Source organism: Vicia villosa, linkage group LG5 (genome assembly GCF_029867415.1).
Source record: "Vicia villosa cultivar HV-30 ecotype Madison, WI linkage group LG5, Vvil1.0, whole genome shotgun sequence".
Lineage (NCBI taxonomy): Eukaryota > Viridiplantae > Streptophyta > Magnoliopsida > Fabales > Fabaceae > Vicia > Vicia villosa.
Genome location: NC_081184.1, coordinates 170,729,208 through 170,753,488, shown reverse-complemented (window position 1 = coordinate 170,753,488; position 24,281 = coordinate 170,729,208). Strand labels below are relative to the sequence as shown.

At 32.1% G+C, this 24,281-nt stretch overlaps 1 long non-coding RNA gene across 1 annotated transcript; it reads right to left on the bottom strand.

The window, feature by feature from the left end:
• Positions 1-15,153: 15,153 nt before the first annotated feature.
• On the bottom strand, positions 15,154-16,170 carry LOC131608200 (uncharacterized). The gene is made up of 3 exons (XR_009285529.1): positions 16,113-16,170; positions 15,639-16,010; positions 15,154-15,350 (listed from the first exon to the last, which is right to left on the bottom strand). It is a non-coding gene; the product is annotated as an uncharacterized LOC131608200 (long non-coding RNA).
• Positions 16,171-24,281: the final 8,111 nt, after the last annotated feature.

The window sequence follows — 24,281 nt, the reverse complement described above, 5'->3', positions numbered from 1 at the left end:
TTCGACAACTTCAATTGCTTTCAATATTTCTCTGTGATTGTTGGTGTTGAAGGAGCTACCATCTAATGTTAGGGCTACTTCAATTGAGAAGATTAATGGGTGGATTGAAACGATTCTAAAAGTGTTACTTCAATTGCATGAATATAGGAAAGATTTGGGAAAAGCGAAAACAATAAATCACAATGATTTGGGTGTAAGGGGTTTGGAACGTGGATGGGCAGAGAGAGTAAAGAATTTGTAACTACAAGATCATGAGAAGTTGAGAGTGTGAAACTTCCACAGTTATAACTGCCGCAACACACAATGCAGAGGGAATGATGAGAGAATAATGTGTAACTGCCGAAGTTGATGTGGATTTTTGAGGGAGCAAATGCTGATGTGGAAGGCCTTAGGATTGAGCAAATGATAGACTCTTCTTGTATGATAGATGTGACATTTTATTTGAGCCTAAAGAGTAACTCCTCAATTATATTTTAATACATTAAATTATCTTTCACTTCTCCTCATTTTATTCATTAAAATATATAAAACAAATATGTATCATAATATATTATTTAAAAACTAACTTAAATTTAGTGGGAGCCACTGCCTACATTACTTACTTTAATTGTAGGTTCGTTGACCAAAGAATTTGTTGTTTTAATTAGTTAGTGATCTATTTTTTTTGTTGTCAAAACAATTTCTCATTAGATATATGTTGAATGAAATATTTAAGATTTTTAAGATATTATGTTTAAAACTTGACTAATAAAAAGAGAAGAAAAATATAATTGGGGAGAATAAAATTAGAAAAAAAAGTTTAAAAAAAAAAGAAAAGAGAAAAATTAACAAAAAAAAAGAGAGGATTATAGTCTACATGTCATTAGGGAATTATCAAATGTAAAATTAGACAAACTTAAGGGGGGAATTAGACAATTAAAATTTGGGGGCCAAAATCAAACAATTAAAAAATTTGAAAGACTAAAATCAAACAATTGAAATTTGAGGGACCAAAATAAAACAATTGAAAAATTTGAAGGAACAAAACTAGATTTAATCCTAAATTTTAATTTATATTTTACAAGATAGACCATTGTAAAGATTTCAACCAAGTTATATCCTAATTTGCCTCGTATTTTTAAAAAAAAAAATTGTACTTTTTGAACAAATACTACAAATCTTATTGAAAAAAATTTAAATAACCATGTTTTAAAAAAAATACAAAAAAAAACCATATTTTTAGTTTATTTACCAAACTGTCTAGGTTTGAGACATCAGAAAGGTGAAAGCGCCAAATGAAATGGCGCATTAGTGTGTTGCAAGCCAAACCATTTAGCGCAAACACTAAAAAATTAGGGCAAATGATTTCTAGCTAAACCATTTGGCGCATAAGCTCATGGTTCAACACATAGGCGCCATTTCATTTGGCTCCTATGTGTTGGGGTATTTTTTTAAAAAAATAATCCCTTTCGTGTTTTTTCGCGCAAAGTTTTTGATTCTGGTATTTTATTTTCATAAAAACATCCGATAAATCGAGTTCGTAAAATTCTTATTAACCCTAAATAATGTTTACGTTGTTGATTTCGGTTTTTTAATAAAGCACACTTTATTGATGAAAGACTAAGGAAAGGTTACAAGAGGTGGTAAACGAAATTGATACATTGTCGTAAAAAAAATTACAAAGTAGATTAAACTTGCGAGAAGGTCGAGCCACAACTAGGACATCTTTTTTATTGTGCCCCACATAACGACAAATGCTGCATTTTCTTTCCATTTTGTCGTGGACGTCCATTTCGGTTCTAATCCGTGTACTATTGGGGCGACCCTTTTTCTTTCGCCGCATTGCATCATTATGCCAAACTACCTCCCCATCATACTCAGGCCAATAATCCTCCTTGGTCGCCATTGGAAACGCAACACTGTAAACTCAGAGCAATGTCTGAGCCTTGTAAATTGGAGACAGTAGTGATATTGCGTTGCAGTGCGCAAATGCACATGTCGCTATGACATGTGAGCAAGGCATACGGAAAGCTTGAAACTTTCCACATCCGCACCAATGGTCGTCTAGCAGAACCCGATTTTGTTGTCTTGACAAACCCTCATTGTGGTCAATTGTTTCGCGAACACTAAAGGTGCGGTTGAATTGATCGAAAGCAGTTACTTGATGAGTGTTTGCTTTTGCTGATTGCTCTTGCATAAATTTCATGCAACTATCACTAAACAATTGACCCGATTGTCTAACATCACTCCACTTCTTGCTTCTCGTTGAGAATAGCGAAGCCATCCTAAAGTAGGTTGCCTCCACTAGTGCAGTGATAGGAAGGTTATGAATGCCTTTGAAAATCCACTCATGGATTCTACCAGATTTGTCATCATGTGGCCCCATCGCACGCCTTTTTCATAAGCCTTTGTCTATTTCTCACTAGAAAGGTTATCTATCCAAGTACCCGCATCTGGATTTGTCAGTACAATCTCACTCCGATAATGCTGGAATGTAGGTTGGGTTAATGCATAACCAGCATTGACCAGGGCCTTCCTGAGCTGCCTATCCTTGATCTCCCGCATGAAGTTCTGGGCGATGTGGCGAATACAATACACGTGAGTTGATGGTGGGTCATGCCATCCGTTTGCTGGATTTTTATAAGCACTCTCAATGGAAGCGTTCCTATCAGAGATTAAATAGAGGTCAGGCTGAGGAGCAACATGTTCTCGGAGATTTCTTAGAAAGAAACTCCAAGTCGCGGCAGTTTCACCTTCAACAATTGTGAACGCCATTGGAAATATATTGATGTTCCTGTCATGTGCAACCGCCATAAGCATGGTTCCCTTGTATCTGCCATATAACCATGTTCCATCAATTTGAAGTATGGGTTTACAATATGCAAACCCTCGTACGCAAGGTTTGAACGCCAAAAAAAAGGCGATGGAATATTCTGTTTCCTTGGACAGGGGTTCCATCCGGGGCATGCGTGGGAAGTGTCTCTAGAATAAAAACAGTGTCATGTGCGTAAGTTTGTAGCGCGGTAAGGTAGAGGAGAAGATTTTTGTATGACTCCTCCCAATTGCTGTAGACTTTTTCAATTGCCTTTTTCTTTGCAACCCACGCCTTTCTGTAAGATGGGGTGTAGTTGTAGGCTGTAACGATATGCGAGGTAATATTTTTGACCTTCAAAGGCGGGTCAGAGCTTATGATAGGCAAGATCTCCTGACAGATAAGATCGCCACTGAGCTTCGTATGATCCTGGGAAGTGTTAGGGTTGACACATGTGTGTTGTTGCGTAATCGACCCTATGACCCAGGCATTACTTCTCTTCCTATAAGAAGCCAACAGTCTGAAGCCACACTCTGGATTTTTACAAGTGATTACATATCGTTCCAGGTTTTAACGATCTACTTCAAAATCAACGTTGTACGCCATGTGCCATTTTTTAATTGTTCTAAGACATGCCTCCTTAAAAGGAGACTTGTCTCCTTCCTTTAACTCATCGTCACTTTAGATGTACGGGGTGAAGAAGATATCAAATGATGGTTCGTCACCTTGTAAGTTCAAGTTACTCATATGTGTTGGAGGTGCGTACACATGAGATGGAGGCACCGACATGTGTTGTTCGTCTTCGGATTCCTCGTTGACCATGTAGTCAAATTCAGTTTCCAGATTTTCTTCTTCCTCATCTATGACATCAACCTCTTCTTGCTCGTTGACGGGTGGGTCAATAACGTGCAACTGAATAATATGAGGTTCTTGTGTCTCAACCTGTATAGTAACGTACAACTTGATGGTTTCCAAGCCAGAATATTCGTGGTTAGCAAACATATTCTGGAGGTTTTCTTCATTTGTAGTCTCTATCTCTTAAAACTTGATGATGTTGTTGTTATTGAAAGAAGGATATTGGTAGACAATGTTTGCAATAGGATCCATTGCAATCTTAGCCTGAAGTCGCTGATGGAAGGATGTAAAGGTGGCTCTTTTACTTAACAAAAATGGCACAATTTGAGTGTTTCTCATCAGAAAACCGGTTGTTTCAGATATGTAAGTCTCACCGTTTAGATGAGCATTTACCAAGTATTGGGGAGATGAAGTCATTGTTTCAGGTTAGTGTTTGGGTGTTGTAATATTAGGTGATAATAGGCAATATTGTTTGTGTGTGTTGTAATGTTTAGAAATATTGGTTATCGTATATAGGATAAGATATTGCTCTATTGCGCACTGTTTACCAACATGCTTACAGCCTTGCATTGTGTAATATAGAGTCAGTCAATAGATTCCAAAATGACGAGACTAGACAGATGCACACTGATCTATGTCTGTCTCAGTATGATATGACTATACAGACGCAATCTGATCTATGTCTGTCTCAAGATTCCAACATGATGAGACTAGATAGACGCACGCTGATCTATGTCTGTCTCAGGATGATGTGACTATACAGACGCACACTGATCTATGTCTGTCTCAAGATTCTAAATTAATTGTAAAATACAAACGCACAATGATAAATGTCTGTTAGCTTACTTAATGTTTACAACATGTAACTCGGTGAACTGACTTTTATTTTTTGTAAGCAATCAATGTTGCGGTGAGCAAGAGTCGCCACCGACTTTTATTCTGTCCAATTTTAGGAAAGGTAAAAAGTAGAGAAAAAAACCTTTTAAAAAGAAAACGGGCTCGGGGGGGTAAGTTATGAAAAGGGAAGGTGTAAGCACCATTTTCATCTGTAGTTATCTACGGGCTCTTAGTTTGCTTAGCTCATGTTTGTTTCCGTTTGTTTGAAAAGAGTTTTTTTTTTAATAAAAGGACTTTAGCTTAAAAGCGTAGCCTTTGTTTTTTTGAAAGGAGTGTGAAAATAGTTTTGTATTTGAGCAAGCAATCTAAGAGTACAACCCTGATAGTTGGTCTTTTTCTATGCTTTTTAAAATTCCTCATGATACTCCAGTTGACTTGGGAGTGTGGCACCTTAAACAAGTAAACCATCAGTGGAATCATCAAAATTGGAAGGATTTCGCACCCGAATGGCACCAGATGTGGAAAGACTTTCGCCAATATGTCCTCGACTTCCCCGTGATTGATGGTGAGATGAAATCGTCCGCACAATACATGAGTTGGTACCGTACTGTTACCACCCCTAATTTATTTATTGCAAATCCCTTCTACTTTATAGACCCACGTGTTCACATTTATATCCTACCACAACAACAACAGCAACAGGAACAACAACAACAATATTATCAGTACATCCAACAACAACAACAACAACAAGACCAACAACAATATCAGTACACCCAACAAAACCTGTTCCAAACTCCGTCCCGTTCCAACCGCCAACAAAACTCTTCCAAACACAGTTTCAACCTTTCCAGGAAGTTGAAAACCAACACCAGTCCGCTAGCCAATACCAGACCCATTCACAACCACCGGGTTTTGTAGGGTACACAGGGTCCACAAGGTTGTTCAGCCAAACCATTGAGACCGATTCGTCAAGCATCCATCTAAGTCCCGACGATGGTTCAAATGCTGAAACATCTCACTGTGGCACCCCATTTGGCTATTTAACACCGTCGAACCAATTTAGATTTTATCAAGGTAGTTCTAGTGCTGCTAGGTGCTACGTATCGGAAATCGAATCCCAACCTAATCCCCCACCACCATTTAACACTTCTGAGGGATTGGGCAACCGACTTTACGACAGTCGATTTCCAGGAAATTATGATGGCGTTGACGAATTCATAGACAACGACCATCAAAACAACACACTTCTAGGCCCAGCTAGACAGACACAGCAAGAAGCATGAAGGGGTAGGGGTGGTGCTAGGACTCGCGACGGCGTCAACGAGCATGCTCGACGTGTGATAACAAGACCTTCATGCGGAATCGATGGTTATCTTGGCGATGGAAGACATTAGGCATTTTGTTAGGTTTTCTTTAATCAGTTGTTTTCGTTGTATTTCCCTAAAAGTAATGAAATTTATTATTTCCGGTTTTTTATATAGACCCGTTGTTTCGATTTCGATTACCGGATGTCAAAGAAGATGTTTCTAAAAGTTAATTATAAAAACTAAAAAAAACATTGGGCTAATGCGCTAAATGGTTCGGCTAAAAGGAAAAAAACCTAATGAGCCATTCCATTTGGCGCAAACATAGGGAAAATTAGGGCTAGCTAAACCAATTGGCGCATACACCTAAAATTCATTCTATTGCGCCGTTTCATTTGGCGCATACACCTTTACGGTATCCCAAACCTAGAAATTTTGATAAATAATATGAAAACTTGGTTTTTTTGGTATTTTTTTTAAAACATGGTTATTTAAATTTTTTACTCAATCTTATTCATTGTATTTTTTAACTAAATCTTGATAAAAGTCAAACAGTTTCATATTTGTTTTAGATTCAACATCTTATGTCTCATAAAAGTATTTTTTTAATTAAATCTTGATAAAAGTCAAACAATATCTTAAGTCTTATGGAACTTATTTACAATTCATTTGACAATTAAGTGATTTTTATAATTTTTATTATGTAACTATTATATTTGAAATTATTTATCTAATATAAATTAAATTTTAATTTTTAAAAATATTAAAATAATGAGGTGAAAATTTAAATACAATTTTTTAAGTAGGGTTATTTCAATTTTCTAATCAAAATATGACAATTATATAATTTCTTCTTACACATATACAACTTTCTCCTATTTTCACTCTGGAAAATAGTAATAACCACATCTAAACAATTGTATAAAGAATTTCTCCAAAAAATAAATTTACTCCAGCCATTCCTTGTTATAACAAAAATTCGACCTTTTTGATTTATTGTATAACTAATGTATCATCAGATACATCAATTATTCAATGTATATATATAAAAAGTTAAAATTTGCTTAAAAATAGTTTTAAGGGAATAATTTACCTTTTTAATAAAAAATATATTATAGAAAAAAAAAACTAAATAAATAAGTAATAAATAAAATTGTGAGAAAACTAACCAATCGTTAGTTGATTCGGTGATGATTGACGCTGAACTTGGTACAGAGAACCATGGTTCGGAAAAAATATGAGAAAAATAAAACTCACAGATGATCACTATGAGAAACAAAATAATCCCTATAAATTTACTTTAAGATTAGTTTGCCTTAACAAGATGGAGAAATGAAGAAACATTGAAAATAACATTACAAGTTAATTTTTACCAAGGTAATTAAAACCAGACGGGATATTAAACCGGTGTAGTTAGGGACTTAAGGTTTCAAGGTTGAATCGGGATCTGACCAAAATTCAATCGATAATAATAAAACATATATATATTATTATAATAAGTAAATATAACACAATATTATTTATAGTTTCACACAATTAAAAGTTAGAAGTTAATTTTATACAATACCAATATATATATATATATATATATATATATATATATATATATATGTGGTGACATTTTATAAATTAATTAAAATAGTGAGTACAAAAATAATAATAAAAAATTGATGGAGACTTTCACTTATATTGTATAAGAATGAAAGAATGAAAGTCTGATAAGTAATAATAATAATTAAAAAAAAACTGTGATGTATTTTATATAAAATACTATTCATAAAAGGTTTAACAGTAAGCACACAAAAAAAATTCTTATGCGCAAGGTTTTGTCATTTTAGTTTTAGGTTTTTTCTTGATTATAGGCCCCATATCGAAAATTCAAGTTAGCACGTATAGCAAAACAGCCTATATATACTAGTGGTGAAGGTGTATGAAGTTGGTTCAAGAAGCGTTTCCTTCGGCTAGAGATAGCTCGGGTTTGGTGGTGATTTATGAGCAATGTTTGCGTGCATTTGGGCATTCGGAACAATATAAGGATGATTTGCGCTATCTCAAAGTTTTACTTGAGTATGCATGGTTTGAGTTTTAGTTTTGTTTGAGAATTTGTTATTATGATTTTGAGTAATGAGTTTGATAAGAAGAGTTGTTGTTGTTGTTGTTGCTGCATGCAGATAATTATTAGGATAAGGAGGTTATATGCGGTGTTTTGGATGCAAATGTAATAGGAAAAACTCGTTCTGATTTCTACATTTCATATGTTTTGCACTTGGAATCTAAGAACACGTTTAAAGTGGCTAATATGATATTTGAACTAGTTCTGGAAATGCTTTTCATTTTCTGCACTTTTGTTAGGAGCATATAATATAATTGTTCAATTCATGTCCATGTGGTTTCTATTAAAAAAATCTAGAAATTTTCATTTTCTGCACTTTTGTTAGGAGCATATAATATAATTGTTCAAGGTTTATGTCTATGTGGGATTTGTAGAAAGACACTATCTACTTAGAGTGAATTATAAACGTGATTGCTTCCGTTATGGCGTTAAAGTTGCAGTTGCGGTGATTTGCGGTTGTATCTTGGGAGATTGCTTGATTTGGAGCTCATGCTTGATTGTGATGATAGGCCTGTAGTTCCTTTTGATAAGTTTCATGGCCCAAATGCTTCGCTACCACCTTTATTTAGATATTGTTCTAATCAATGGAGTTTAGATTTTTTTCCTGATTAATCCTTTTGGAGATGATAAATTCTAAACTAACTCCACTTCTTTCTTTAATACCGACAACAAAAGGCTATCACTTCGTTCTTTGGAAGAGTTGTCTAGGGTTTGATGTTCTGTTCTTGATCCTCCTTGGGAAGGACAAAACTTGATTCCTAGTGATGTTTTATTGGCAATGCTGTTATGGCTTCAATACAAAGGTATATATTTTATTGAGGCTAAAACGAGTAAGGGGGAAATAAATTTTATGTGTTTGATTAAATGTCTAAGTTAGTTTTCATGGTTGCTTAAGTATGCTTGAGATTAATTTGAATTCATGTTTCAATTAGATTGGTCTTAAAGGGAAGTTCGATGAGGCGTTGAAGTAGGTGCATGAGATAAATCACTTTAATAGAATTTGACACAAATCACTTTAATATATATTGTCTAAATGTTAATTAGGTGTTGGAGCTGTGGAGTTTATCATATGTCATGCATAAGTCTTACTTGCATTTGTTGAAGAAAAAAAGATATCCGAGGTTTACTTATTGAAATAATCTGTGATACTTTAGCAGTGTTTTATTAGGAAGGATTATAATGTGTGTTCTACAAATTTATATGAATGGAATCTTATCCATATTTTTGTTTCTGAAACTTTTCAGTTATTAAAGACATTTTCAAATGCAGCAAAATATCTAAAGAGCAAATTCCATTGAGCCTCTCCATTCCATTTCTAAAATGAAAGAACCAAATAACCAAATAGCTTTTACGTATTACAAAAACTGTGATCAAATCCATCAAAAACTGTTTTCAATACAGAACCCTTGTCCTAATGATAAACCCATCATAGAATTTATTATCGATGCACTTGATATTTATATATTTATTTATCAGCCTTAGTTTCTTGTCATCATAATTTCATCTTGAACATCTGATATATTTTTTCTTAATAAATGTTTTGCAGCACTGCTTTCTCGGGTACTATAAATGATGTTAAGGACCTACCATTTGTCAACGTGGCAGGCATTTTTCTCACTGAGCGAATGAAAAATAATTTCAGTGAGTGGCGTGATGGATTATTATAGGAGAAAATTCAACCAGACTAAATTCAAGAAACTTGAAAAGTGTCAAAACAACAATTTCAACTGATTTTCTTTAAGACTCATCCAACTCTCCAGCTTAATTGATTAACCTCACACCATCTTAAGTTAATTTAGTTGGTAATGTTGTTATAACCTGTCTCTATCTATTGTTGAAATGTTTATATTTTGTCTCTCCTCTCATATTTATATTGTGATTTCATCATCTATTCAATATTATCTTCTTTTAGTTAGAGATATTATAGTATTGCACAGGCGCTAAAGTTTTACAATGACTATATTTTGCTGATTATAATCTGAAATTTTAGGTCATCAAAAAACACTTCAAAGATCTTTCTTATTGCTGCAATAAATTATTTGTACTACTTTACCTCTAACTTTTATTATTGTGATATTTGAAGCGTATCTATTTCTTGAATGTTGAGCTGAATATGACACCATAAGTGATTTATTAGATCTAGAGTTCTTGTTGAAAGGGAAGTGGTATCATCAGAAGGATGTAGAGGTAGATTTTAAAAAGGAGAATCATTATGTTTAGTAATTTTTTTAACATTGAATATAAGTAAGTACAATTAAATGCATGCACAATACTTCTTATCTTATCCTATAGTTCATCAGTAATAGATTCATATGAAAAAGAGAGAGATCCATTATGCCGACTATTATTGATTTCCACCTCCAATACCGCTCTTCGCACCACGCGAATTCGTGCCTCGAAAGAAGACTCCGTGTTAGCAAAACGAGTTAACGATGTGGAGTTGAAAGAAGTATGTACGCGTTTTGATGATGTTGTTGTTTCAGGTAGCAGTTGCTCCTCGAGGTCGTTGGAGCAGATTCAAGACTTACTCTACAATCCATAAAACCTTGGAAATTTGGAATTTGTTGTAACATTCATTTTTAAGGCATGGATGGACAATTATAAGTTTCCTTACAAAGGTTCATTATCTATTTATTGTATGGATTCATTATACTTTGGAAGAGTCATATATGGTTTATGGTTTTTTATGGAGTTGTTTTAGTAGTTTACTAGAAAGTCTGAAAGTTGTTTTAAGAGTTTTATCATATATACCAGAACTATATGTCACATATACCAGGACTTTGTATGATAATATAATCATTATTATGATTTTCAAAATATTTATTATTATAAAATTTATATTACTTCTATAAATGTTTAATACATAATAATAAATTTAAATTGTAAATATTTTTTAAATATTATAAAATATTTAACCCGTGTCTCTCACGGGTCTAAATACTAGTATTGTATAAGAATGAAAGAATGAAAGTTTGATAAGTAATAATAATAAATAAATAAAATGTGATGTATTTTATATAAAATATTTCATAAAAGGTTTAACAGTAAACACAAAAAAAAAAACTTATGCGTAAGGTTTTGTCATTTTAGTTTTAGTTTTTTGCTTTGTCATAGGTCCCACATCGAAAATTCAAGTAAACATGCATAGCAAAACAGCCTATATATAATTTTTTTTTTTTATATAGGTAGAGTTAAGTATATTAATTAAATGTTGTGAGTACTAGAGGTACTTACAGCACAAAACAAAGTTATAAGGATTACAGAATCAATTACACAGAATTAAGCACATCCAGAGATGTTTGTAGCCAGGAGAGATGTTTGTAGCCAGGAGTAGAAAGAAATAAAATGTCGTTTAGTCGACTCAATCGTAAGCCATCTAAAACAATACCGTCGACACAATAACATCATCTAAAACAATACCGATGTTGTTGAAGATGAGGTTGTTTCTTGAATTCTACAGTGACCACACCGTTGCTAAAGGATACTGAATGTATTTAGATAGATGTTCTGCACCGTTGATTCGATTAAAATAAATAAAATAAAATGTGATTGTTTCTAGACCATGCTTATGGGATAAATAAAAAATGGCAAGTTAGTGGAATGAATACAAATTAATTAAGTAAATATAAAAATAATATATAAGAAATGATTTTTTTTTTAAATTAGAAAAATAGATAATGTGAATAAACAGAGAAAAGGGAGAGTCGGGTTAGTTTTATTTTGCCTATGTTAATTTTCAATTATAATATACACAATAAATATTTCATAAGAATTTCAAATAAATTGTCAATTATAATGTCTAAAAAGTCATAAACTTAGAAGATGAAATAACCAATATATCTACATCATTGCAAATATTTTAAGTAAGTAAATCACAAATTAAAAAAAAAAGAGAGTAATTAATATAAGTCAACTGACATATATTGATTAAAAATATATATATTTTATAAAAATCAACCAAAAAAAAAAGAGGAAAAACAAAAAAACTTTATTTATAAGATGTGGCTCATTGATAAAATAAATAGCACTCTAAAGAGGATCATTGATGAAAGCAGCATGTTTTTCAAGCAATGTGGCAAATCCTCTATTAGAATGTTAGTAGGTACTATTTATTAAACATAGGCAAATTATGAATATATAGGTTCCAATATTCTGATCCACGATCACACCATTTCCATAATAATCCCACAATTTGAAAAGGGTGCTTGCACCTTCCCTTTTCATAACTTACCCCCGAGCCCGTTTTCTTTTAAAGGTTTTTTCTGTACTTTTTACCTTTCCTAACATTGAACAAAATAAAAGTCGGTGGCGACTCTTGCTCACCGTAACATTGTTGCATATTAAAAAATAAAAGTTAGTTCACCGAGTTACAAATACCAAAAAGAAAATGAAAAAAAAGAAGTTTCTGTGATAGTGAGGCTAGAGGAAAATAGTGTATTATTATTGGCATAGCTATAATAATGGTTAAGATATTGACTTCCAAGTTCCTGGAGTGGAAATGTACATATAATAGTATTAAGAATCCTTGTGATGAAGAATATACATTAGTGAGTAACTTACTTAAAACTGGAACTTGTCTTACTCCTCTGAAATCTAAGGACACCGAGGGATCGGTAACCATAAAAGGGCTACAAGTGTAACTAGGACCTGGTGCCATGACTGTAACATTCTTAGGTGATTGTCCAATTGAGTTTTCTTTTTGGTCTAAGTTTCTTACTTTAAATTCAAATGAAGTAAATGAATTGAGAGAATCAATAGCTCGGGCAGAGAGGCGGCCACTACGACAGCATTGGTTGGACATGTTTTGTGTGATGTACCATGGAACTTCGGCATCAACCTTTGGGTTACAGAAGATTTTAGCAGCTTTGTGTCTCTTATTTGTAGGGATAGGCTCAGCTACTGGTGTATACGCATCGCAAAACAAAATAATCCAATTAATTTCATAAATTTTTGTACTATTTCAATTTCAATCAACATGGCGTGAAATGAAACAACTTTCAAGTATAATAACACTTCTTACCATTATATTGTTTCCGCCACGGAAAGGATCTTTAAAAATTTCTTGAGGACTAAGGAGGAAAAAAAAGGAAAAAGTTAAAGAAAACTGCAACACATGTTATAACTAATAGCATCTTAGAAGTATCAGTACAAAAAAATCTTACAATACGATGACTTCAATATCTTCACCAAGGGCTTGTCCAGTGCTAGGTCTATCATAGTTCCACTTAGTTCACACATAGTTGACCATCTTCTATTGACTATCTTCCATGGTTCACACATAGTTGATAATCGTCTATGTATCTCAGATATAGTTCACACATAGTTGGCCATCTTCTATTTACTATATTCCATGGTTCACACACAGTTGATCAACATCTATGCATCTCTGACATGGTTCACACATAGTTGACCATCTTCTATTGACTATCTTCCATGGTTCACACATAGTTGACCATCTTCTATTGACTATCTTCCATAGTTCGCTGAGCGACAATGAGTTATCTGATCTGTGTTACTTATCCCCTAGGTTGCGGTGAGTGCATAGTAACTACGATATAGTCTGTTGTGTCAATCGTGAAACAACAACAAACTATCCAAACTTGTCTTATTCGTTTTTTAGATTACGACAAATATGCAAAATCTACGATACAATCTACTATATTAACCCCAAAGGTTTCAGCAAGTCATCCTTCCAAAGCTAGTGTGACTTATCCTTTAGGTTGCGATAAGAACACGAAACTTACAATTATTCTACTCAAGCATTGGTGAACTACTCGCGTTATCATTGCCTTATCACCTACTATCACTTTTTTCAAACTCGGGTCAAATTTTAGGGTCTTTCGGTATTTAATATATCTCCAATTAGAATGTGCGAGACTTTCGTATTCTCGCGCCTTTCGATCGAAGATTAATTAAATAGGGACATCTGTCATACCCTAAATTTGCCCGACTTATTTTTAACAGTTAAATCATTTTCAAAATTAAGTTTTTACTAATATCTAATTTGATAGTAATTTATTTCTTTTAGTTTATTTTAAAAAAATAAAAATAATGATAAGCTTGTTTTGAATTATTTGTTTAGATTAACATAGTAATTTTTATTTAAATACATAACAGTTCATTTTGAAATAATTGTACTTTCTAAATAGCAAAAACTCGTTTACCTTTCATATACTTTGGATTGGGTTCTTATTTTAAATAAGTAACATAAGATAGTTGGTAAGGAGCAAGAGCTTTCAAGTAAAAGCTCCTAAGTTTGAATCTAATTCTTTCATTTTTAGTGCATTTTTTTATGTTTGTTTTGATTTTCTCATTTTTTTTACTTTTATTACTTTTTCTAGAAAGTATATTCTATTAGTAACATTGTTTTATTAGTTATTATTATTAATATTAAGCTTTTAGGTTCTTTATCTTTTATTAATATGACCAGAATTATTTTCTTATATTTTGTTATTATAGTTTTTATTATTATGTCATAGTTAGAGTTATCTTTGTCATTTAGGAAGAATAAAAAGATTCAAACAAAGGCACTCACGGTTTTCATATCAGTAAAAGTCCATAGCTTCATTCCAAATCTTCATCCAATTATATTGAATCAAATCCCTTCATTATGGAGTTCCAACAAATAACATACTACAATCAAATCTTTTCAAAAGAAACAATTCAAATCTTCTCCAATCAAAACAAAAACTACACCAGATCTCCATTTCATTTGAAAATCAAATATGACATTTAAGTTCATTCATCCAAAACATAAACAAAAAAGTTAGATTTTGGTTAAAGACTTTGGCACAGGTTTTGTCCATTAGAATAAACTTTTCAGATCAATGCAATAGCATTTGAACAACATAACAAGCTGATATTTTCTAATGCCATTGACTTTGACAATATACTAGTAACTTATTACTACTCAATCCATAATCTTATTGAGAACTGATAAAGTCAAATTGTTTGTTTTCACTTTTTTCAAAGAGTTTACAAAAATAAGTTGAAACCAACTTATAGACCTATCATATCAGAAATGCTTCATAAACTCTCTCCCAAATAGTGTCAAAATGCTTAAACAAACTCAAACATACCTAAAAAGCAAACTAATCAACAATTAAATAATGTAATTGACCGAGTGAAAACACAATCATACTCACTATATATAACAATAGTTAAACAAAGTTTCAGTAGATTGCAAGATAACTTGAGAATCAATTTTACAGTGATCCATATATAACCAAATTACACAAAGATAACCCATGACTAAAATTTCATAAAAACCAAACTTTAAACCGTTTCATTCTCAAATACTCCCCTATATCATCCTCCATTAGGATCCAACTTCCTCTCTTAACAGCAAGTTTGTTATTCTGGGAAAGAGCTTCACCAACTCATTATTATTCTAATGCAAGCAAAACCATTATCAAAATCACCAAGATGATAAGTCTTCATCCTCCCTCTGCAAACAACAAGAGCAGATAATCAATTGTCATTCTAATGCAAAACCATTTTTGTCATCAATCTCTCTCTTCCTAAAAAATTATATGTCAGACAATTTGATTTCACTCAAGTATTTTCATCAAAACTCTATTCACTTCCTATCTAATGAAAAACCTCAACATCAAGTTTTAACAACACATTTCAGACAGCGACCATAATTTAAAACCGTGGTGTGCAGCATAGCATAAATATAAATGTAAACAAGTATAAGTAACGACGATGAACAGGAAGGAAGAAAGTGAGATACCTGAAGCATGTAATGAGGAAGAAAGGGTATATCAAATCTTTGCGCGGCAATTTGGGCAGGTATCACCCGACGATTTTAATAAATAGTCGCGCATGCATTTTTTATGAAATGCATGGCCGCATGCCAAGTTATGGAGTATGTCTCCGGTTTGGAACTCATAGGCACACACGCTGCACTGTTGTTCAGCGTGTTGCAGCGAGACAGCTGAGTCAAATGTTGACTCAGTGCCTCGCTTTCTGAGTATCCGAGCGGCTCGTAGGTGTTGATAAACCCTCCACAAACCAGCAATGGCAGCTACAAAAAGGAGATATAATCCAATGCCGGCAATGGCTAGCAAGATGAGAATCGTAGTAGAAAATGAACCATCCCCTCCTGAAGATAAACATTCAAAATCATGGAAATGTTGATTAAAGATAAACATTCAACACAGATAGAGGTTGATTAAAGATAAACATTCAACAAGAGAAAACATACCGGACATTGTGAGCTGAGCAGATGAACACTGATAGAAGAAGCTGGTTTTCTAGCAACTCGCAGCGGTTAGTTTTATAATAAATGTATTTTTATGATTAAATAATACTACTACTTCTTTCAATTAAAATAATTCTTTTCCTAAAATAGTTTGAGAAGCAAAACTTTCAAACTATTTCATTTTAGGTATTTTATGATTTTTGTGAAAAATATTGATACCATCTTTTTTGTTTCATATATATCATTACCTCCCCACGGTGATGTTTAACTATTTTCAGTAAGAGGTTGAGTGTTCGAAATTTTTTGGAATAAGTTTTTATGATAAATGTATTTTTAAACAAAAAGTGCCAAAAGAAGAACAATAATAAATGTGTTTTTAAATAAAAACTGCCAAAAAGAAGAACGGAATCGAACGCAACTACCTGATTTAATTATATTTACCACTATAGCAACTATCAGCAAGTTTATATTATAAGTTACACTAAAATACATTCATCAGTTCATATTACATATTTAATTTATATTAAAAAAAAATATATATATAATTAAATAATTATCATATTCCAACTTCCACTTCATTTATTTTGCTCATAACAAGCATCTTCACTCTCCAACTTCATTTTTTCTTTTGTGTAATCTTATCCATTATCCATTTATTTATTAACACTTATAATAGCAATACAGTTTACCTTTTTCTTCCCATAATTTTGGATTTTATTAATATTTAATATTTAATAATATACAAAATATAGATTAACAACATAACTCATCGTGATTTTAAGATTTAATATTTTTATTTATTTTGTAATTTAATATTAAATGTCCCACGTAGTATTAAAACTACCACACAAACTGCCACTACAATAAGGACATGGCCCCTTAACACATTTTATATAGATGATTGCAAATTGTGGGATTATTATGGAAATGGTGTGATCGTGGATCAGAATATTGGAACCTATATATTCATAATTTGCCTATGTTTAATAAATAGTACCTACTAACATTCTAATAGAGGATTTGCCACATTGCTTGAAAAACATGCTGCTTTCATCAATGATCCTCTTTAGAGTGCTATTTATTTTATCAATGAGCCACATCTTATAAATAAAGTTTTTTTGTTTTTCCTCTTTTTTTTTTGGTTGATTTTTATAAAATATATATATTTTTAATCAATATATGTCAGTTGACTTATATTAATTACTCTTTTTTTTTTTAATTTGTGATTTACTTACTTAAAATATTTGCAATGATGTAGATATATTGGTTATTTCATCTTCTAAGTTTATGACTTTTTAGACATTATAATTGACAATTTATTTGAAATTCTTATGAAATATTTATTGTGTATATTATAATTGAAAATTAACATAGGCAAAATAAAACTAACCCGACTCTCCCTTTTCTCTGTTTATTCACATTATCTATTTTTCTAATTTAAAAAAAAAAAATCATTTCTTATATATTATTTTTATATTTACTTAATTAATTTGTATTCATTCCACTAACTTGCCATTTTTTATTTATCCCACAAGCTTGGTCTAGAAAGAATCACATTTTATTTTATTTATTCTAATTGAATCAACAACTACTTATTAAGATTTGTATTAATCACCTATTAACAATCCAAAAATTCCATTATTAACATTTATTATTAAAGTATTTTTGTCACATGCTAATTAAAACAATACCCATCTTAAGTAATTCATAGAGTGTTTCAAACTAAATTTATTGGACACGTAGCTTTATTTTTTAATTAATTAATTATAATAAATAACATAAACCTATCCATATTACCTTTCATTCTTGATTCTAACTAGTAACAAACCCGTACATACGCACGGGTTCTAGTTTGGTACCGCATTTATTTATATACTATATTTATTTTTAATCAAAAATAAAATTGAAATCAAATATCATTTTTCGTATATAAAAATATTTAATTCAATATATTTAGGTATCATTCAGAAAAATATTTGGATCAATAGTAAATTTTTGTATATAAAAATATTAACATTAATAATAGATTTTTTTCCTGTATACCATTTTTGAATCAAAATTATTTTGATCACAAATACCATTTTTCATATATAAAAATATTTAGATCATTAATAAATTTTTCCCATAAACAAATATTATTTATGTTTAGGTATCGTTTACAAAAATATCTGAATCAATTGTAAATTTTCATATATAAAAATATTTAGATCAATAATATTTTTTTCTCGTATACCTTTTTTTAATACAAAATTTTTAGATCGTAAATACCATTTTTCATATATAAAAATATTTAAATCATTAATAGATCGGTGTGTAAGCACAAGTATCAATGTGTTACGCACGTTTGTTTTCTAAGATATAATAAAGATGAAATGAAAAAAAAAACAAAATTGTCTAACTATAATAGTTTATTATTTTTGAAAAAGATAATAAATCAGTTTCTACAATTACTTTCGTATATAAAAATATTTTAATGAACAGTATAACCATTCTTATGTATACATATTTTTGTTTTAGAAATATTTTAAAAAAAAATTAAATCAGTAATAAACTTGTTCACGTTATTACTCAATATTTAAATCAAAAGCTCAATATCAGTACCATATGTGTGTACCTGTGTGTTTGAATGGTTATGCAGTTTTTTGTTTTCAAAATATAATAAAAATATAAATAAGAAAAACTAAATTATTTTTTCACTAATTAATTAATGACAAAGCTACAAATATCATATGTGATAAATAATTTTTAAAATTTAATTTGTACAGTATGATATAATCATAGTAATTGATTTGGCTTTGCAATAAATTTGTCTTTTATCTTATTTTCAAAATCCTAAAAACAAAATATAAAAGCAAAATATCAAAATTAGACTACCTAGAATACAGTAGAATATAGAAGTGTCCAATTACAAAGGATTATTAAGCTGTTGGAGATTGAGGAGTTTGTGAGAATGATAAAAGGTTTATTAAGTTAATGCATATGAAGTCAAATCAAGAGGATCATGAAGCCCTAGTTAGAGAACTTATTTGCAAACTCATGTAATATAAACAAAGTTATAACAAATTAATTGCAAACTCATGTATAAACAAAGTTATAACAAACTAAGTTTCTATATTTCTTCAATGAATAACCTTTGGCTATGGTCCGCTTACAAATTGCAGACTTTATATGAAAGATAAGAATATAAAATATGATTATAAATACACTAATAATTACATTCTCTAGATATAAAAATATATATTATGCATTGTTGTAGTTGGATAAATGATTGAAAATAGTTCTGAAATTTTGAATAAGCTTCATGAAATTGAAATGTGATGTAAATTTCTTTTGTTGCTGCTCAGCAACCATTGCAATATCTGATGTTTTTTCCAATAGTTACTTTTAATTATATTTTCCAAAGTGCATGTGCATGGCCATTAACTTATTCATCAGCATATGAGAGGCAACACCATCCAATTTTGGCAATTACAATTAACCACAATCCATTATAATATCCACAAAAATATCTTCAAACCAACAAATAATATGCTCAAAATTTTCAAGGAACTTGAGATCATTTCCATTCCCGGATGACATGAGATTACTCGACGGACTACTCCCCTGTGCTAAATGATATGGCTGAAGGCTGTGACGGATGGGGCTAGAGAGTGCATTTGAGAAAACATAGTTCTTTGCTTGATCAGTTGGCCCAGGGTACATGGTGTGTCTTGCAACAGTACTTCCAAATGCATTAGACTATATGGATGCACCAAAGTTAGTTTGAATTGAGACAGAATTATTCTATATTGATAATCTGCAGTGATATAAATGTAGGATATAATTGTTTACGGTGATTTCCGGTAAACAACCGCTAGTCTTCCAAACTATAATAAATATGATTTAGTTACTCGCAGGATCGACTAGATTGATCCTAGGACACATAGTCAAGAAGATTGTTATCAATGTTCAGTCGAATCATATTCATAATTTGTCCTCTTCGATGCGTGTTGATCGATTAAAGAACAAATAATCTTGGTAATTGCTTTGTTATATGTAATTATAACTTCAACGAAAAGGTAAATAACATAACATATGAAACTTAAAGACTGTTAAAATATAAAGAATCTTAAACTGCAGAAACGTTAAAGATTTTGAAAGTAAATGAACATGAAAGTAAATTCGAAAGTAAGTGATATTAAAATAAAGATACAGGAATGTAAATGACAAGAAATAACTGGAATGCAGTAATTCTGAAATATATTCGAAAACGAAATGCAATACACATGTATTAAAATGGTGGTGTCATACGTACATTTTCTCAGCGAACTCTTTCTCGTAACACTTGATACTTGAGTAAATATGTGAGTGATTTGTACAAAATGAACACACGGAATCCTAACATTAAGACCCCTATTTATACTAGTTTCGACCTTAACGGTCCTACACTAATCTGCTGCCACGTTTCTCATAAGAACTTCCAGCGAAGCCATCTGTTATTGGACAGTTACGAAACCGTCTTCGAATTTCAAATCTTCTCGCCTGAGTCCGTCTTCGACGCGTGGCAGTGTATTAAAAAACACTACGAAGACACGCTAAGTAGTAATACTTAAATACATATTCTATGAATTTTGTCTAAGTCCCGAAGACATATGCTTTCATTAGTCTTTCAGTGTTCACTATCTTCATCGAACTTAGAAGTCTTTATCTTCGAAGCATGACCATCAGTAGCCATTCTTTTACTTTTTAAGGGATGGCCATCAGTAACCATCTCTTCCTTCGATTCTCAACTCCTTCGAAGGACAAACCATATAAGACGAAATCTTCAGCTAACAAATTGCCCCCAATAAATGCCTGTTTCGAGAGTCAACAGAAATAGGCGTTTCTTGTCATTATAAGATTTCGTTTTTATGATCCTTGAAAGTTCCAAGACTGCTGACTAACGTCATAATCACTGATAACACTGTTTCCGAAACGTCTTGTCATTTTCAAAGATGTCTTCTCATAACTTACATTCCCACGTTTTAACCTTACTTACTGATCATTACTCCTACATACTAGGAGTAAGGCTAACTTATTCGACCGCCGTTGGATTAAATCACCAGCCGCCACGTGTCTCTCGGGTTTTACCCAAAAGATTTAAAAAGGTTTCCGTTAAACCTTTAAATACTCGACCTTGTGCCTCTATACATCCTTTCATTCATCTTCTTCACCGAAAAAACTGAAAACATCTTCACTCTTTTTAGAATCTTGCTCTTTTAATCAAAAAAATTCTCCATGGCTTCATCTTCAAATGTTCTTCAACCCGCTTTGAAGCTCCAATCAGCAACACGTTCTGGGGAACGAGAGTTCGTTCCAAACCCTAATACTGAAGAAATACGCGCTATTTACGCTTCCCAGGTAATCATACCTTTTGATCTTTCTGGAAAAACTCTTGCCTTTATGGGTCCGTTACCGAGTGAAAATATCCAATCTGTGAATAAATTTTTCCCTGCTTACTATAAGACTAGACCATTAGTTAGCAAAGTTAAGATAGATGAAGACGGTCGTTCTCCTTTAGGCAAATCTGCTAACATTGAGGAAACTTCAACTGCAACCTGTAACACCCCAAATCTACCCGATAAATTATAAAGAAAATCAGAGTATTTTAAAATTTTCACACGGTGAAATAGGATGTCACATTCGTCATTTAATTCACATACGGCAATTATGCCTCCACGTAGATACATAGCACTTAAACAAGGCGAACATATATAACATTAATTTAATCCTCAAAAACACTTCATCAAATAAATTACTTCGCAGTGGAATTTATAAAACTTCACAAATATTCAAATCAAATCGTATCATCTTTGCACGGTAACTTTAAGTTACAATTTAAATCAAACTAAATAAAATTCAGCAATTAAAACAATAATAAAATCAATCGTTTTATCCCCCCGAGTGCTACGTATCAGAGCGACAACTGACTCAACTCGTGACAGCTAATCCTTCACTCACTAGCATCACCTGCACATTACCGGTATAAAGGCAACGGCGAAAACAAGCAAAGGGTGAGATATCAAACAATATAAATAAAGTCATGATAAAGAGTATATTACGGTTCAAGTCATAATATATATCTCACGTCTCAATTTCAATCACAAACAATTCAAAAATCAAAATCACATAATCACGCACAACGTCGCAATAAAGCAAATGGATGAGACACGACTAATGCATCATGCATGTGGTACCCAGGGCTTCAGCCCCCATCGCCAATTGCCAGATAATAGAGGCATCAAAAACAGGCATAAGCCTCCGTCGCTGTTTTGCCAATTCAGGCCGTCGCTACAACATGCAATTCATGAGACACTATGACATGCAACAACCACAATCAATCACAAAACAACGTCGCATAAGGCATTCGCCCACATCGCCAAAATATATCAATTATAATTGATAATTACTCGTCACTTTAAATTCCTGCAACATCAAAAAAATTTGCAATAGTACAATATACACATTACGTCACTACATCGCCAAAATACATCGTCAATTTACAGATACCGAATCAATTCCGGACTCGCCTAAATTATATTACTCGGTTAATTAATTCCCGATTCTCTTATTAATTTAATTCGGTGACTGATATGCTCAATAGTTAGTTCTGTTATTGCTACACTAGCTCAGTGCTACTCTACTATTTCTAACAATTACTCTGCTGGTTACTAGCATTGTTAATGTCATGAAGTTATTCTACTAAATCCTAGAGTTTATATTCTTCTGTTGCCAATCATCCTTTACTAATTATATTGATTCACTCAATTTATTTATTTATTTTTTTTTAGATTTTTAAATTAATCTAACGTGCTATTCACTAAAACTAAAACTAGTTATATCACTTAGTATTACATACTGTTTGTGATATCACTTGGTATAACATACTGTTAGTTATATCATTTAGTACTACATACTATTAATTAAATCATTTAGTACTATATATTATGACTACTACCTAAACTAATTATGATACAAATTTTGCCTAAGATGATAAGGGACCCCCATCTCACCCTGTGGCTACCGTCCCACCTAGCCACCCCACTATACATCAACAACAACAAGGGACGTCCGCCCCTGGCTAGAAGGCCCCCGCCCCTAAGAAATTCCTTCTTCCTTTTCAGTGTCAATTTTCAATTACGGTTCCTAGTTTTATTCCAAACAAAATTATCACAATCGCATAATTAATTTCGGACCATCACCCATCACAATTCTAATTCAACCAACGCATCACAGAGTCACAAATCAAATAATAGAACCACTAGCATACCTTCACAGACAAATTGCAACACAAAGATCATACAAATTATTCATACATAACAGAAAGGACATCAATCGAAAACATAGAGGCAATAAATTCCCCAAACCCACATACAATCCATCATGTCCCTATTTATAGAGCAAGAACCCCACCCTTACCTTTGGATTGAAGGTTTCTCTAAATTGTCCCGATCAAAAATCCCCAAAAATTCTTTTGTTCGGCAAATTTCACGTGCACTGGTTTCTCCCAATTCTCTGCTAACTGCTTTCTCTTCTAAAGTTATGCCCTTACTGACTGTTTCTAAACCTAATATATTACCTCACTAATCCTACTTTGGGCTAAACTAATTCACATGGGCAACACAACATTTATCTCAATTAATTTTATTTTATTAAACTCCCTATTTACTTATCACCTCATATATTACGGTCTAATTTAATTTTCTCTGAAAATTCCCAAAATAATATCTGACACTCTAATAATATTTCTAATACTAAATATATTAAAAATCTCGATTAATTGTCAATCCGTTATCCCGAACTAATACCGACTAAATCGTCCAAAAATACAAAAATTTCACGTAATACTCCAAACGTCTAAATTAAGCGAATACTCGAATTTCCGGGCGTTACACAACCCCTTTAGCTTTAGCCAAAATTAGGTTAAACTATATGACCAACTCTGTAAAAGTGTTTAGGTCATTCCCTTTAGCCAAAGATCCTGATTTGTATTATGCTTGGCTAGAAAAGGTAGAGAAACAAAAAGAATCTTTCTGGAAATCATTAGGGATATACGATTTAATTCAACTGTCAAAAACTGGTTTAGAATACAACCAACCCATGTTAGTAGCAGCGATTCATTTCTGGGATGCTTCTCACAATACTTTCCATCTC